Here is a 17773-nt window from a genome sequence, read left to right as displayed (position 1 = left end):
GCTGTGTTCCAGAGATAGTCAAGGCTGTACCTCATGCTGTGGCTGGACTTGGTAATATGTAAGAGTCACCTGGATGGTACTGAGTTTGAAGGCATGAAGGGGTCATGAAGAACAGCTGAAGCTCGGCACTGTGAGAGGCCATGGAAGGCCATTGGTGAAGGTGCAGCCTCAATTGCAATTAATGGCCCAGAACTGAAGGGATCATGCAAAGGAGTTAAGGCTTGGCACTATGAAGAGAGCCTATGAGAGGCTACTGGTGAAGTCTAGTTACAGCAGAAGACAGCAGTGTTTTGGAGATGCCAATACCTGAGATGACCACCAAGAACAGCAGCAGCAGTGGAGTACAGGCATTTGGAGCTTAGATGACAAAGTGTGTGCTGCAAAGGGTGGAGTTGAAGAAGTGACCCAAGGCCTTGGAGGAACCCACAAGATTGTGAGTGGATCACAGACATTTGAAGGTCAGAGTTTGATTTTACTTTTGATTGTGACTGTGCCCTGATATTTTTCCCTCTTGAAGGAAGAAAGTATTTTAGTTAAGAGACTTTGAATCTTAGAAAGACTGAATTTTTAAAGTGATTGGGTATTTTAAAGGGATTGAAATTTTAATATTTAAGAACTTGTAAAGACTGTGGGACTTTTAAAGTTATTTAGATCTTGGGAATGAATAAGAAAGTAAGGGTTGAGGCTTAATAGTGATGTGTTTGTGTGTCAAGTTGACAAGGGGTCAGTTACACTGGCTGGTTTTGTGTGTCAACTTGACAAAAACTGGAGTTATCACAGAGAAAGGAGCCTCTCTTGAGGAAATGCCTTCATGAGATCCAGCTGTCAGGCATTTTCTCAATTAGTGTTCAAGAGTTGGAGGGCCCATTGTGGGTGGTGCCATTCCTGGGCTGGTAGATCTCCTGATCTTGTGGGAATAGATTCAAACAGGAGCCAGGCTCAGCAGAAGCAGAGCAATGGAATTTTTTGAGTCTGCTGTCTGTGTCTTTGTGAACAGTGACTCCAAGATAATGAAAAAGCCACGACTCCCAAAAGTCAGGAGTGGCACTAGAGACAGATAATAATGATGAAGTGACCAACATCCTCCAAAACACGGCTCTACTCAGAAACACATGGGGCATGTGATCTCATGGCCAGAAAATTGTTTATTTATAAAAGAAATTCTCTTTGCCTTTGTCATCGCTTTTTACCTTCTGTTAATGTTTTCTTGGTCATTGTTTGTAACCGATGTATCATGCACTTGAGAAATGATTAGAGTGCCATGTTTAGCAACTAAAATGTGGCCCTATTTTTGAAGGAAGTAAGCCATTAGTGGGATGTCTTTTGGTGTTGGTGGACAAGAGAAACAATTTCGATGTAGTATCATTAATATAAAAAAAATTCTCATTTTGAGAAGTGTAATTTATACTAGGATTCAAAAAAACATTTGGCTAGAGGTGATGTTTGCCTTTATTATCCTTAGTTTAGTTCTGCAAAAAAGTAATGCCAATTTCAGCAATTTCTTTGCATTGTACATAAGTCGAGACTCAGTTGGTGACAGGTGTTTGGTGTGGGGTTTCTGGGATGATGGCTTACTAGAGAATAGTTTTATTTCACATCCCTCTTGAGCAGATGTACCAGGTTAGATATTGCTGTGAGAGTGTAGGTGATTGGGCATGCCATGTTTTCAGAAGAAAATGAGAACAAAGTTTTAGGAATGCTTTTTCTAGAAGTTTTCTTACACTGCACCTCTCCCATCTATACTCTTGCTAGTTGACGACTATTAGTTTCCCCCACATGTAATTTGTTTGGGACGTTTACATAAACCTGTTTTAAAAGGAAAGAAGACTGTTCAAAAGCCAGGGACATGGACCTTGAGAGAGTGTGTGTGTGTGTGTGTGTGTGTGTGTGTTTGTGTAGTGTACAATGCTAGTGTCTCTGGCAACAACAGGTGGTTAATGATAAACATGATCAATAGCCTTGTGTCTTCCAAAGCTCCATCACACCTCACCTCCAGCTTCTTATCCTGAAGCACTGGCCCCTCCCCCCATGTCTTTTTCCTTTTGCTTAATCTAGTGTCCATCCTTTACCATGCCACTCTGGATCTAGTTCATTGCTTTTCCCATGAACGCAGCAACCTGGGTAGAATTTGCTGCTGTTGATGTGAGAATCGTTTCATACCACAGACCATTAGTACCTTCTCGAACTAAAAAAATACCATACTATAGCTATAGGATTTATAGTTTTTTTTTCTAAAACATATGAATAATCACCAGAAAGAGCTTGGCTTGAGCCACAATATATTAATATTTTGAACCTTAGATAAACACATACCTGGGGTGAATTGACTATGATTACCACCTAATTAGTTAATGTGATGCAATAAAATAAATTTAAAACAAAGCAACTTATCTATGAAAGCCAAATTAATAATAACTATGTGGAACATGTGATTGTAATTATGGTAAAGTGGATTTATAACTGATGAAATTACATAACAGTACTAGTTAAGGACTAAAGCTATGGTGGGTACCCGGAACAGAAGATGACAGTCAGATTTGCTTATAATAATCAACTAAACTTATTTAAATTACCAAACCACAGAATAGCAGTAATACTAATGATCACATGTCAAATCCCTTTAATGTGCTATGAACTGATGATAATAGAATAATATCTAAAGCTGAATTTGACTTGTGAACTAAACTGCAAAAAATCAGCCTGCCATTTTAAAACTCAAGATGGTTCCATAGCGTTGGCGTTTTGTTTGGTCTACTATAATAAGAATTTCAAGATCCTTGTCTTAGTATAATATTTCAACAATAAAATAGATCTACTAAGACTGGATGTAACAGGGATAAATGTGACATCTTTCCCACACATAGAAGAAAGTTGTCAACTCAAGATGGGAAATACATGGTTCATTAGCCCTTGCATGATACTAATGTAGAGTTTTGGTGAACTGTGATTTCATAGCCACTGGCATGGCTATTTTGGCGATTTGTGGAAAAATTAAATCCTCATGAAATTCATTATTTGAGGTTAAATTCATATAATTTGTGCTTATCATTTATTCATTTCTCATTTTATTACTATTTGCTCTGGAAAGGTCATTTACTCTCATCGCCTCAAGCTCTCTTCAATTTTTAGGGAAAACAAAGACCACACATATTCAATATGATGCAGATGGCAGCCTCTAACATGGGTCCCTGCTGTCATCCACTGATGTGTTGGCCTGCATCGATATTGACCTATGTCCTGTGGAGGTGAAGTTAGGTCACACCTGGATCTAAGCCTTCCTACCTACTCCATTCTTTTCCCACAAAGATTAAACCAAACCAGGATTCCCATCCTTTCTCATTCCGGGGTGGGGGCTGGGGGGGGGGAGAAGCCTGTATTCTGACAAGAGCAACATACAGCTGAGAAATGAGCAGACAAGGACCATGGGGGTTAGACGTGCCTTAGCCAGCCTAGTAGTAATCACATGTTACTGTGTATAGAAATCACAAGGAAAATATATCAAAACAGAGGCTATTAGACTCTGTACCAAGGAGATTGTTTTAGTAACTCTGAGGTAAGGATTAATTTTTACATTTAAGCATCCATAGTCCAGTGGATTCTGGTGCTGTTCATCCATTTAATTTATATCTGAATGGGGAATGCATCATGGTCACCATTCTATCATAATACAGCAGTGTCACTAAGGGTGTGACTATAAATAAGATGCACAAAGTACATTCAATCATGAGATTCTGGGAGGTGCATTCTTCTGTAAGGCTACAGATAAAAAGGCCATAAATAAGCACACAATAAACTTCCAAAGAGTGCCATCACTGTATGGAAATAAAATAGCATGGTAGATGAGGAGAGTTAGAGACTGAATGAAGGTGACCAGGGACAGCGTTCTTTAGCATACTTGAACTTGAGATATTAATAATGAAAATGAGATGTGTACCTGTGTGCATGCATGGGTGGGTGTGTCTTTATCTAGTGGGTTATGCCGCAGGAAACATTGAGCACAGAAGGCAAAGGTGATGTAGCAGGATGAGTGCCCTGAAATAGGCAGGGGCTTTGCAAAGCTGAGTATTACTGCTGTGTTTTATAAAAAAAGAAAGATAAACCAGGGATATGTATGGTGGAGGTGTGGTAAGGTGTAGGGGAAGGGGGTGCCTCTACAAGCCCATGCTGAGGCATCCCTTCCCCCTTTGAGGTACCGGCCACATGACAGCATAGTATAAATAGAGTTTATTCAGGACATGGGGAGGGGAGTTGAGAGGGTAGTAGAGACAGAAGAGAGAGAGAGAGAGAGAGAGAGAGAGAGAGAGAGAGAGAGAGAGAGAGAGAGAGAAGAGGAGTCAAGCATCCCCTTTTACAGTGAGTCAGGCACACCTGGCTGTTGCCAGGTAACTGTGGGGTGGAGCCTAGACTAAATGCCAAGCAGACCCAGACATTGACAGAAGAGATTTTTCTACAGTGGATCTCTGGGTGTTTTTGAGCTAATGATGTTGATATGGTAAGGAGCTTCCAAATGTTTCAGGATTTCAACTGTGTTCTTACTCTCACCCCACTAGATGAATGTACCTCCACCCACCCCTCACCCCCCCTCCCCAGGTATAACAGCCCCAAATATCTCCTGCCATTTGAAATGACCCCTTTAATGAAATATCATCCTTAGTTGGGAACTCCTTAATTGTAGCCGAGAGAGAGAGAGAGAGAGAGAGAGAGAGAGAGAGAGAGAGAGAAAGATAATGATACAAGAAGGGAAGAGTGGAGAATGGATAAATTACCTTGGTCCAAAATAATTCTTGGAACCTTTCCAGTGAGATTCTGGAAGCCATTACAGAGTGTTAATGGGGTCTGGGGAAGACTGTAGAGTGTTTCAGAAAGGCACTGTGATGAATGGGTGTGGAGCAGAGTGGGTGGAAGGAGAAGCTGCTGCTGTCGCCTGTTTGGGGGGGGGGGGGCGTGTGTTACTGGAGCATCACGGGCAAGAGGGTGGGATTGTAGGACTGGAATATTTTTAGTAGCAAAAATGATGATGATACAATGGATTCAGCAAATAAAATGCTGGGTGGTGCCCTGATAAGTCGTACTCACCCACTGCATGATACTGTGAAAAAAAACACAGTTGCTGCTGACTCAAAAGATGGCACAGACCATCAGCATCGCCACCATAGGGGAGCATAAACTCCCATTCCATATCCCCAGTGACACTGAATAGAAACTCCTGCTTTAGTAAGATGTCCAGCTGTCTGCTCTCCACATAGGAAATGCAAGCCTAGTGCCCTTAGTGCAAGGTTGGGAGGCAGGGGCAGGCGAGTCTCTGCATTTGAGGCCAGCCTAATCTACAGAGCTAGTTCTAGGACAACCAAAAGCTATAAGAAAGAAATCCTCTCTCAAGGAAAAATAAGCAAACAAACAAAGAACAAGAAAATAGAAAAACAAAGAAAGGAATACGAGCCTAGGTTGTTTTCTGTTTGTTTGTTTTCTGTTTGTTTTTTTTGTTGTTGTTTTTTTGTTTTGTTTTGTTTTTGTTGTTGTTGTTTTTTTAGCTGGACGTGGATGTTTTGAGAAGAAATCTGTCCCGGGTCCTACAGATACACGATCAGATCCGGACAGAATCAGAACTGGAACCTTCTTCTTGTTCCTCAGTTTAGTTTCTTCTCCAACAGACTCTTTGCAAAGGTAACACCCGTTTCTCCTGTAAGAGTCATTAATTACAGAGCTACGGATTGCAACTTTGTCCTTTAATTCTCACAGGATATGAGAAAGTCACCCTTTAAAAAAAAAATTAAAGATCGGCATTCCTCCAGGGAGGAAGAACTGAAGACCCAAGGTATCAATTTAAAGCAGAGGCGCATTTAAAACCCAATTACCAAGCACTGTGGCTGCTGTTCATAGGGCTGGTGTCTTTTCTCAGCTCAGTGTGTTAGCACTGAAAATACAAAACAAATCCCTTCCGCAGAGATGCCAGAATTAGGGTGTGGGAAACAGTGATGGGCCTTTGAGATCATCCTCTGCATGGAGGGCTCTCCGAAGGCTTATTCAGTGAAAGAAATCTTCCAGATCACAAGGGGCAGGATTTGACATGTGAGCATTTTTATATGTATTAGTATCGTTTCCCCCGTTGTAAGGAGATTCTGGGAAACCGAGTGGAGTGGCAGTGCGTGTCCATCCCTTTTCTTTTATCAGACTCTTGTCCGGCTAGCTCAGACTTGCTGCTTTCTCACCCCTAGGGGCCCTGGATGGTTTGCTCATCAAATTGTCTTTGCCTTCACACCTACATCACAAAGTAGCTACTTTGGCAGCTCCTACAGACAGCTAATACACTGTACTTAGCCCAGTATGTGGACCTAATCATATCATAAACAAGAGAGGCTGATTTACGGATAAGTCGGTGGAGAAGCAAAGTGATTCAAACCTGTAAGGCTTTTTGGCAAGGTTTGACATTCTCTCGCCCATGGAAGTGTGGGGACAACCTGTCTTCTTAGAAGCCTGGAAGTGTAATTTGGGGAACTGCTTCTTCCAACAGGTTCGTGGACTTAACAGGTGGAGAAAGGACAGATAAACTATGCCCCGTTATGAGCCCAGTGATTTGCAGGCAGAACCACCTCAGGCTCACACAGGAGGATGGAGCTGCATGCCTGTTCAGGGCTGGGTGTGAAGTTACTCCTCTCAGTAGGGGATTGGCCCCTGAAGCACACAGCTTCTGTCACTGCACAGCTGTTGTCTGCCATTAGCAGGTTCTTGACAGGAACACATGGTGCTCCCTGTGCTTCTCAGCAAGGGGAGCCAAGCAGGTCTGTGTGTGTGTGTGTGTGTGTGTGAGTGCACATGTATGTGGTGTGTGTGTATGAGGTGTGTGTGTGTGTGTGTGTGTGTATGTGTATGTGAGTGTGTGTGTGTGTGTGTGAGTATGTGTGAGTGTGTGTGAGTGTGAGTGAGTGTGTGTATGTGTGTACATGTATGTGGTGTGTGTATGTGGGGTGTGTGTGTGAGTGTGAGTGTGTATGAGTGTGTGTATGTGTGTGTGTGTGTGAGGGAGTGTGTGTGTGTACATGTATGTGATATGTGTGTGTGAGTGTGTGTGTGCATGTATGTGGTGTGTGTATAGATGTGTGTGTGTGTGAGTGAGTGTGTATGTGTGTGTGCATGTATGTGGCATGTGTGTGTATACATGTATGTGGTGTGTATGTGGGGTGTGTGTGTGTATGTGGGGTGTGGTGTGAGTGTGTGTATGTGTGTGTATGTGTGAGTGTGTGTGTGTTTGTGTGCATGTATGTGGTGTGTGTGTGTGTGTGTATGTATGTGGTGTGTGTGTGAGTGTGTGTGTGTGTATGTGTGAGTGTGTGTTTGTGTGCATGTGTGTGATGTGTGTGTGTGCTGTCCATGAGTGTGAGGGGAAGAGATAGAAAAGAATAAAGAAGATACATCGAAATGAATACCAAACTCATATCCTTACAGGAAATAGACAGAAGCAGGGAGGGTTTTAGTAAGACTTTCCCACTTGGTGTTAGGGACTTTGGATTCGTCACTTTTCCCCTCTGAAGTTCATTTTTATTCTCTATCTGTTAAGAAGGACAATAGTCTGTGACACCCAGGATCCTCAGTAAATACAAGACCCCATGCTAAAGATCACACTGTGGGGACTGTTTCATTTAATTTGCATGACACCTTCACGGGAGAGAAATGCTCCTTAAGGCTTTTATTTTCTCCATGAAGACATGTGAGAGATGAAGGTTCAGAAAAAAAAATCCACATATGCTGTTAGGCAGCATGTGGGTATGCTGGGGTGCTGGATTCAGGATTCTATCCCAGTTTGTGGGACTCAGGTGTGATCCTGTATCTAACACTTGACATCCACTCTATCAAGCTCTTGGGTAGTAAGGCAAAGCAACATGTAGAAAAGTGTATTGGAAGCTGATGGCTGAGACATCATTATCATCTACAATTTGCCTTCCTGATGCAGAGATGGCTTTAAACCTATTCTAGTCAATGGGGGTGTAGCTATATATAGGGTAAAGGTAGGGGCCTGTGTAAAGGGATGCTGCCTCTTCCCACAAAGAACTTACATTTTGTCAAGTGTTGGGAAAAAACAATGTATCTTTTACAACAGTGATTCTTAACCTTCCTATGGCGAGACTCTTTAACTCAATTATGTTGCTACTTCATAACTAATTTTGCTACTGTTATAAATGGTAACATAAATATCTGGTATGCAGGATATCTTATGTATAACTCCTGTGAAAGGGTCCTTTGACCCACTCCCACTCCCCAGGGGTCACAATACACAGGTGGAGGACTGTTGTTTTACATGTTTATCATGCTAACATTTAGGGTGTGTTCACTGATTGATGCCCAAACCAAAAAGTCTTGTTTTTTGTTAAGGCCAATAACAGTGGGGTTTTTTTTTTTTTCAGCTCAATATTTGGGAGTCTCATTTAACAGCAACCCTGAGGCCTCTCTTATGTTGCTCACAAGTTCTTTCTCTGAACTTTTAAGGCAAATATCTGAAGTGGTGAAATCTTAATTCTAAAGCAATTATGCCGCTTTCCCAAAGTTTGACCGACACAGCGAAGGCAGCACAGCCACAGAAAGTGATGGCTTTTCTACTGCGCATCACCTGCAAATACGATTACTAGAGGTACTGCCCGCTATGGTGGAATAGTGACAATTGACGTCCCCAACAATTGCCCCAAAGGCAGTGTCACTTCCTGAGTGCATCTTGGATCAGAGAAAAATCAAAGGACACAATTTTTAAAAGGAAAGAAATGAAAGCTTCTTTTGGTATATTTTTCATTACATTTGATCACAATACAATGCTTTGAGTATCAATCATCAGAATAAAATATGCTGGCATCATTGATCAGGCACTTCAGCTCCTTGTTACTTCCCATTATTCCCAAAGAAGCCCTCTGCAGAGCTAGGCTCAGTAACCTTCTGTTTCTGCCTAAAAAGCTCAACATGATTTTCCAGTACTGTTCGGCTGTGATCAACTCCAAGAAGTTAGGCAGCACATTAGTTTTGTGTTGCTGTAACAGGTCATCGTAATGCAGTGGGCCATATTAATAAGAGTTATTGTCTTAAAGTTCTACAGATTAAACAGTCCACATGGGGCTCTTGTTGTACTAAGATCAATGGTGCAGGGGACCTTAGCTCATTTTGAAGAAAATCAGAAAAGAATTTGTTTCCTCATCTTTACCAACTTCAGGGAGCTGCCAGCTGCTGCCGGTTTGCAACCCCACCTCTGTAGAAGCTCTAAAGCTCTTGGATAACAATACACCTACTTCTCATCTTCTGTGTTGATATGACCATTTGTGTACGTCTGATATGAATCTGTGTGATCTTATTAAACTTTATTCATATAATCAAGAATGAACTTTCCCTATAAAGAATTTATATACAAAATCTGCTTCCCATATATGCAGAAATATTCATTGATTCTAGGAATTAGAGTGTAGACATCTCTGGGGATCCATTGCATCTATCACACACTCCTCATCAATAACTTTTTCAATGAGTTCTCTATCTCTTTTTTTCTTTTCAACTTTGATTATTTTAAAACAATATCCACAGAGTGCATAAGGTGATGCTGAAATATAAATTATGGAGCCCTGTGAGGTCAAAGGAATTTCATATGGAGTTCTACTTGACTCTGTGCCAACCAGGAGAGGACTGTTGAGGTTTTGTCGGTTGCTATGTATTATAATGCTAAATACAGACTATGGTTGCCCCAGGGATGTGGAGGTTCAAATGTAGACTGAAATGAAAATAATACTATGTAACCTTGTCCAAGTTATCCCTGGTTGATGAATAAAGATACCTATAGCCTATGGTTGGGCAGAAGAGACATAAGTGGGGTTTAAGTTTCCAGTCTTGGAGTCTGAGGCAGGGACCACAGGAAGTAGAGAGAGAAGAAGGTAGAGAGAGAGAAGACGACAAGACATCATGGGTTAGATAAATTGTGAAAACATGGCCACAAAGGCTGGCCAGTTGGAGTTAAGAGCATCCCAGATGGAACTTGGGGTTAAAACTAGGGAAATAGACACTAATAGCTTAGAGGGTAGATATCTGCCCCACTCTAGTGCATAAGGCTTATCTTAAACATAAAAGCTTTGTGTCTTTTATCTGGGAGCTGAAAGACCAAAGGCAGGGTAGAAGCATCCTATTGAGATTAAATAATTACTGCAACAGGGCAGTTTTGTAGCAGTTTTGCCCAAATTGAGGGATGTCCAGGCTTCTGTTTTTTAATAGGTTCAGGTAAAGATTGAAAGAATGTGGAGTAAGAATATGAATAGAAAGTAAATAATGGAGAATATTCTCCCAATGCCAGACATCAGAGAACTTAGAAGTTTAGGCAGAAGAAATGAGCCAGAAAGCCAGGATGAACAAAATGCTGGAGGCTATCTGACAGACTTCCAAATGCACTAAGAAGGTCCTCTTCCCGGTCCCACCAGGCTCCTTCCCGTGCCCTGCATATACTGTCAAAGGAGCAGGAGAATGAGCATGGGAGAAAAGCAAGGCTAAATTGTGCAAGAGAGCCTGCCCAAGGGGTGCAGGCTCCAGCTGTGAGAAGGAAACATCCAGATGGGAAGGAACTACCTTCAGGTGGAGCCAGAACATAGTCTGTTTCTCAGCTCCTGACAAATGTCTGCCAACTGTTAACCCTCTACTCAGTTTGTCAGCAGGCCCCTGGACTATGTTGATTTGATTTTATTTTGTTAATTTTTATTTCTTTGTATGATGTGCTTTGGGGCTGCACATACATTTCTATTCGAAAAACCATTACGATTTAAATAGGACACCTGGCACATATAGTACAAATAAAACTCAAGAAAGCAAGGTTTTGTCAATTACTGCATTCATCATTGGTGAGGATGGAGACAAGTTTGCTTACCACAAAAGCCCTGAGGTGAAGAACAAGACACCACTATAAGTGGTTAGTTTTGGTTCTTCCCCTAGGCATGGCACATTTCATTCAAGTGCTATTACATTCAGATCATACATTTTCCTGTCAGAAATTTTAATGCATCACAATCAAGAAGGACTGTGCTTTTGAGAATTTACAAAAGCGGGTAAAATGTTTCATAAGCAAATCTTTAATTCACGCAACAGTAATGGAGAACACCTTATTTTGACACTTTTAAGATTTCTACATAGACCCTGCATGTGATGATTGTCATATAAATACAAGAAAGGGAAGGAATTAGACATGCAGTGAAAGGGACATAGAATGGAAGGCTGAAAGAAGATAGAGGCAGAAACTTGATGGAAGACATTATATGTTAAGGAAGGTAGGTCATGAGAGGCAAGGGAGTTATGTCTCTCCTAGGACCTGGAGTGTGGCCCTTTTAACTTCTCCATACATTTATGACCTCTAGAATATTTAGAGAATGAATTTTTTATTGTTTGGCCCATAAACCTCTGGTAGTTTGTTGCAAAAGCTCTAGCACTTGTTACACGCATGTTATTCTGACTGAGAAGATATCAAAATAATTCGATGAACGTTGTTACAGAGAGCTATATGATTGAACACAGCAATTATGTCTGTGAATGAAGTCTTGTTACTTTACTTTCTCCCGAATCCAAACTGAGGAATCCTAAGTTATTACAATATTTATTTTGAAAAACTGAAAACTTCCATTTGCCATTCAAGGTTTCAATACACTGGGGAGCATGACCTCAGAGCATTTTCTTTCAAGCCCAGGAATAGAATAAACACTTGGAATTGTTGTGTTTTCAGCGTGAAAAATTCAAACAATGCCAGAAGATATCACAGTTGAATATTCATCATTTCTACAATTTGAAAAAATGCTACATTTTCATCAAATTCATGAAAATAATGCCAGACATATATAATCTAAGTAAATGTATGTACATGTATGTGGTATACTTTTATATACCCAGGTTTATACTATTTATTGTATATTTTTTTTCACATTCTGAGATAGGATCTCACTATGTATCTCTGACTTATATGGAACTTTCAGAAACCTGCTTACCTCTGCCTCCCACATGTTGAAATTAAGGGCATTTGCCACCATGTCTAGCTGCATATTTGTTTCTTGCAAATTATCAACTAGGAGAAAAATGCACCTAAAGAGTCTACTGGTATGTGATGGTTTTATTTTGTCCTTTATCAAACCAAAGGACTAACCTTGTCATTGATTTCTGGTCCTGATATGTGATTCATGGTTGGTTGTTTATAGAACCTTATGCTTGGGTTGAGATTGAGGTACAAGATTTTGAGAAATATCTCTGCTATAGTTGACTTCTATCTCCTACCACTATCAGCCATTATGGATGTATATCACCGGGGATGGCATGACATTCCATCATGGCCAACAAAGTCAGTTGAGCTGTTTTTGAATGGTGGTAGTAACAGTAGCAATGGTTCTGGTGGTGATAGGTACTATAGTAATGGGAGAGACCAGAGTATTCATAATTGTTTATACAAATCCCACACAGATCTCCAATCAAAGAAAGAAACCCCAGGGAAGAGGCAGTAGGCTCTCCATGAGTCTCATATTGAGAATCTGTTTGAATTCTGAATGGCTCCATGTTAGAAAACGGAGGTTACAACAGATTTTCAGGATCTGCTAAACTACCTCTTATTCTCCATCACTATAAAGGTCAGGCCAGGAGCAAGATGCAGTACTGACAGGCAGCTGGCAGTAGCAGTTCTTTATCACTCCTCCATCAACAGTCACCCAACTCTCACACAACATGATAGAATAAGATGATGAGCATCCCTGCTGCCAGACACTTCCTTGGCAGAACCATGGCATTGACTAGGAGTGGTGCACAGTGAAGATTCATGTACATTCTCAAAGGCTTAGCAACGGTGCACTCTGGCTCAGATCTACTCTGACACACAGCAGCTGAGTCAGCCTGCTGTGGAGAACTTAGAATGCTGAAATGTTCCCGGGGGGAATTAGCTCCTCTTGCAGTAATCAGTATCAGCACTGCCCAAGGGGAGAATGTTATAGCTATTTACACACATGCAAAACATATTTTTTTCTTCTTTAGCTCTGGCCTTGTTGTTTTGCAAGGATAATTCAATGTGCTTTGGGTTCTTTGAAATTATGGAGAAGTTATTCTTGATTAGCCTTATTGATGGGACAGCTGGACTCAGGAAGGCAACAAGCAATAGGGTGCTCAGTCCCTTCTCACTTAGTTTCCTCATTAAGACTAATTATTCTGAGTTTAGGAGAAGATTTGTCTCCAGAATATATTCAGTTCCAAGGAAACATGACATTGTGGATGTGGGACACCAAGCTCCAAGAGAGCCAGACGAGCAAGAAGATAAAGTGCTTACCACCATGAAAGCAGATATCTGTCATGAACTAAATATTGTTCTCACCAAGGCCATATGTTGAATCAGTAATGCCCAGTGGGGTAGTAGTAAGTAGGACCTTTTGTAGAGGAATGAGGGTGAATGCGAGGACCTTGTAGAGGAATGATTGCCCTTTAAAAGAGATGTCGCAGACTTTAGTCTTTGTTTAGTGTCTCTTAAGTTAAAAAAAGTCATTAGGCTTCTAGAGAGATGACAAACCAGCAAAATTACTCCTACCAAATTCCAACCAGGCTAGCAATTGATCATGCATTGCTACTGTTTCTGTAGTATTTTATTAAGGCAGCCCCAGATAGCAAATGCTATAGTGACTTTATTCTTAAATAAGTGGAATTACTTCATTTCTTTTAAGTAGGTGGTTTATGATAATTACTATATGCAAGTAAGCATAGAGCATAGTTGTTACAATTAATTATTATAATACAAAAAACCTGAAAATGTCCATTTCTCTCTCTCTCTCTCTCTCTCTCTCTCTCTCTTTTTGTAATGATGGGACAGTGTGACACTGTCTTCTCCTAGATGGCTCCCAAAGTTACCTGGTTAACATTCCAATAACTTAAGTTGCCCATGCATACTTCTGTATCTATAGCAATTGACCTCAAGCGACAGGATGCTAGGTCCTCAAGTCCACCCATCATCACTAGAGTGACTTTTGCTATAAGGTAAAAGTTGGGAATATGAAATATTCTTGAAATTTCAAACAGGTTTCCTGTTTTAGGAAGTGAAGTGTGGAGTTCTTAGAAACATCTCTTGGATTGCTCTCTGAAGTCCAAGTCACTGTCATGATTTTCTTACCTGGCTTTCTCTGCCACATATTATCAACAGCTGAAAGCCTTAGTGACCAGGACACACACACACACACACACACACACACACACACACACACACACACAAATTTTACACAGAATGATGTCATTCAAAGACTGACATTTCAGCTTTTATTATTAGAATACCTTGAAGAATTAGATCTGATTTGCATTGATATTTGCACATTGAATTATTAAAGGATTTTTTGTAAGCTCTTTCCTTCATCAGATTTTAACACTTCAGTCCACAGAAGATAAAGTCACAGTTTAACAAAGGTGTGACTTCCCATGGCTTCTCGTGTTTTTAAATTGTTGTCCACCTGAGAAAAAATTCCTGAGTCTTGGTTGATTAAAGGGAGGTTAGTGTCAAACAAAGAAGTAATGAGGGACTTCTTTTTCCCTCTTCTCTCTCCTCTGTCTGTCTCTCTAGCAAAGGAGGTTGTTTCTCACCACATCTCAAATGACAGAGATTGCTTTTATTGGCATGTCTTTGTGTGCAGCTGTGACCCAATCTGAGTTACCTGTTGAAATTTCTCAGTTTTATTTGGATGAATTGTAGCTTTAGAGTACTGAAAGACTTGCAAATGAATATGCCAAGCGAATGATGAGGATTTCATAAATGTGTGCACATTTTAAGTGATATGTTAGCCTCAAATATCATTAGAATGTAGATAGAAAAAGACAAAGTAGGAAATTCTATGCAGTGTTACTTGCAAACCTCCCCATCTAAGGTGATAGAAATATGACAGGGAATTTACATACCAAGTAGTTTTATATATGTATGTGTATGTGCACACCAACACAGTCACTGAAACACAAGAATCACAGTAGCTCGATTCTTGGTAGAGACAGCTCATGGCCCTGACTATAACAGAAAGATGTCTTGCCTTTAGAGGCAGGCTCTTCCCAGTTCATCGTGAATTGAAAGTACCTGGAGAGCTTATTAATGGCCACATCATTGGGCCCAACATCTAGACTTTCTGATTTGAATGAATCTGGAATGGGGTTTAGTTTATAACATACATATCTAACAAGTTCTTCCTTGCTGCTGGTAGTATTGGAACTGTCCTGTTGAGAATTCTGCTGTAGGGAGCTGGAGAGATGGCTCAGGAGTTAAGAGTAATGACTGCTCTTCCAGAGGTCCTGAGTTCAATTCCCAGCACCTACATGGTGGCTCACAACCATCTGTAATGGAATCTGATGCCTTCTTCTGGTGTATCCAAACAAATTAATCTTTGGAAGGAAGGAAGGAAGGAAAGAAGGAAGGAAGGAGGGAGAGAGAGAAAGAAAGAGAGAAGGAGAGAGAGAAAGAAAGAGAGGAGAGAAAGAAAGAGAGAAGAAGAGAAAGAGAAAAAGAGAGAGAGAAAGAAAGAGAGAGAAAGAAAGAGAAAGAGAAAGAGAGAGAGAAAGAGAGAGAGAGAAAGAGAGAGAAAAAGAGAGAGAGAAAGAGAGAGAAAGAAAGAATTCTGCTATAAATATGGCGAGACTCTGGTGCCATTCCTTAAGTCATCAACTAGGTGAACCAAGATTTTGAGGTCAGTTCTTCTTACAGTCTAACTAGATAACCACAGCAATTTAGGTCTATAATGTACTCTGTAGCATCTACAATGATGGTAATAATAGAAAGTAGTTGAATAATGCGTTTTATCACTAATAAATCACCTTGGTGTACATTATCACACTTGGAGCCACAGAAGAATCCTGACAGGTGAACTGCTATTCATATTTCGTAGATGAGACATAGGCCATCTAAAGTTCCTTCCTCTAGCCATGAAAGTAAGTTATAGGTAGCAGGGACTTGAACTCGGCCTTTCAGAATTCAAATTTTATCTCTTCTCTACTGCATCATGCTCCCTTTCAATCTTTTATATCTGTGGAGAACGTTCCATTTGTTCAGGCTCCTTTCATATTCACCATCTCTTTTGATCCCTCCAAGCAGCCATGTGAGGTGGGCAGGCCACACGTTATTGTCTACATTTTGCAGATAAAGCTATTATAAAAGATGATGAGAAAAGTGGCTACTGTCATTCAGACTGCATTTCCTCATACACTAGACTAATTTTTCTCCTGCAATATTTAGCAGCAGTGTCTGATGTAGCAAGTAGAACATTAGAGGATAATAGTCCCAGTGACAAACACTAAGTGACATAGTATCATATCCTGCAGCAATCTTTCTTCTTTTTCTTCTCTACCCCTGTAGTGATGGATTTGGAAAGAAAGGGGGTGAAGATCCAGTTGGGATGTCTTCAGTAGGAAAGTGCAAGCAGGGTGTGAATTTCTACAGTTTAGATGCTAAGGAAGCAGCTGTCTCTGAATTTGAAGGTTCTTTTTCTCTAGCCCAGGGCTTTGCCAAGTGAAATATTCATTTAAACCACCTGGGGCTTTTGATAGGCTGCAGATTCCCTTTTGATGGGCTGCAGATTCCGATTGGGGTGGTCTGTGCTAAGACCCAATATTATTTCATTCCTATCATGTTTTCTACAAAGCTCCAAGGTGATGTCAATTCTAATGACCAGTATCTAACTCTAAAAGACAGAAATAATCCTATTTCTCAAAACTATATTTTAAAATATTTTTATATACCATCCTTCCAGTGTCTTGGTTGAAACAAAAAGTTAAAAATAAGAGACATTTTAACAATATTGAGTCAATTTTGTGTGTGTGTGTGTATCCTGAGACTTTCTAGGTGCCCCTTTTAACTAGGCTATTTATATACTTCAGTAGCCCCTTTATATACCTCAATACCCTTTAACCTCCTTTGTCACAAGACATTGAATGATGTGCCAGCAGCTCTGCCTGTGTTTTGCGCATTCTATAGACACAGGATTTCAAGCCCAGCTCAGGTCCATTGTACCTGAATTCACATTTTAATAATTTTCTCAAGATAGTTCCAAAATGCTTTAAAGATCCATTCACATCTCTTACAGTATTAGCACTCCTGTGTTTGAGATGTTCATTCCTGTCAACTGACCATCACCAGATTCAGAGGAGCTTCCCTTCCACAGGACCCTAGGTCTCACATGAGATTACGTCATTGGAGGAGGCAACTCTTTCTACCCTAGGTAATTTTGATCATCAGCTTGTTTGTGACCTTGAAGCTTGCTCCACCCCACCCGCAATACAGTACAGTTCAATGGAATAGTAGTGTTGACATCTTTGTCTACAAAGGAAAAAAACGTCTCTCAGCTACAGTGCCAAAAGGTAGTAAGGAAGGAACTGTATTTTAAAGATTGATGGATACAGGGTAGTAAAACTATAGGGTAGGGACGCTGTCTTTAAAATCTCAACTTTAAGCAGGGAATAACAAGGAGTCTGATGTTTCTCATAGTAAGCACTTCCCTTATTTACCCTACAGATATCTATTGATCACGTATTCCTTTTGAGACAGATATCATAAATGGGAAGTGGGGATGCAAAACTCTTTCCTTTTGTGAGGGAAACAGAAGATGAAAATGCAAAGGAGCGTTTGAGACAACTACTGACCGAGATCATTGCTGAGAAGTAAAACAATAATCACTGATCATAAAAGAGTGAGAAATAATATCACAGGGACAAGGTAGAGAGATGACTCAGCAGTTAAGAGCACTGACTGCTCTTCCCAAGGTCCTGAGTTCAATTCCCTGCAACCACATGG

The 17773-nt window shown here is 40.6% G+C and overlaps 2 protein-coding genes across 7 annotated transcripts in view; both read right to left on the bottom strand.

The window, feature by feature from the left end:
- The window catches only part of Lsamp (limbic system-associated membrane protein), a 2197426-nt gene that overhangs the window by 199452 nt on the left and 1980201 nt on the right, over positions 1 to 17773 (bottom strand). The gene's annotated exons all lie outside the window — the stretch shown is intronic.
- Positions 1 to 17773, bottom strand: part of Gm52229 (predicted gene, 52229) — a 105939-nt gene extending 88166 nt beyond the window's left edge. Inside the window, exon 1 of the mRNA XM_030249356.1 lies at positions 1 to 17773. This exon is cut by the window's left edge and continues 88166 nt beyond it. The gene's annotated coding sequence lies outside the window, so the exon portion shown is untranslated.

Source organism: Mus musculus, chromosome 16, assembly GCF_000001635.26.
Source record: "Mus musculus strain C57BL/6J chromosome 16, GRCm38.p6 C57BL/6J".
NCBI lineage: Eukaryota > Metazoa > Chordata > Mammalia > Rodentia > Muridae > Mus > Mus musculus.
The sequence above is the reverse complement of the archived record's forward strand: the minus strand, read 5'-3'. Positions and strand labels throughout refer to the sequence as shown.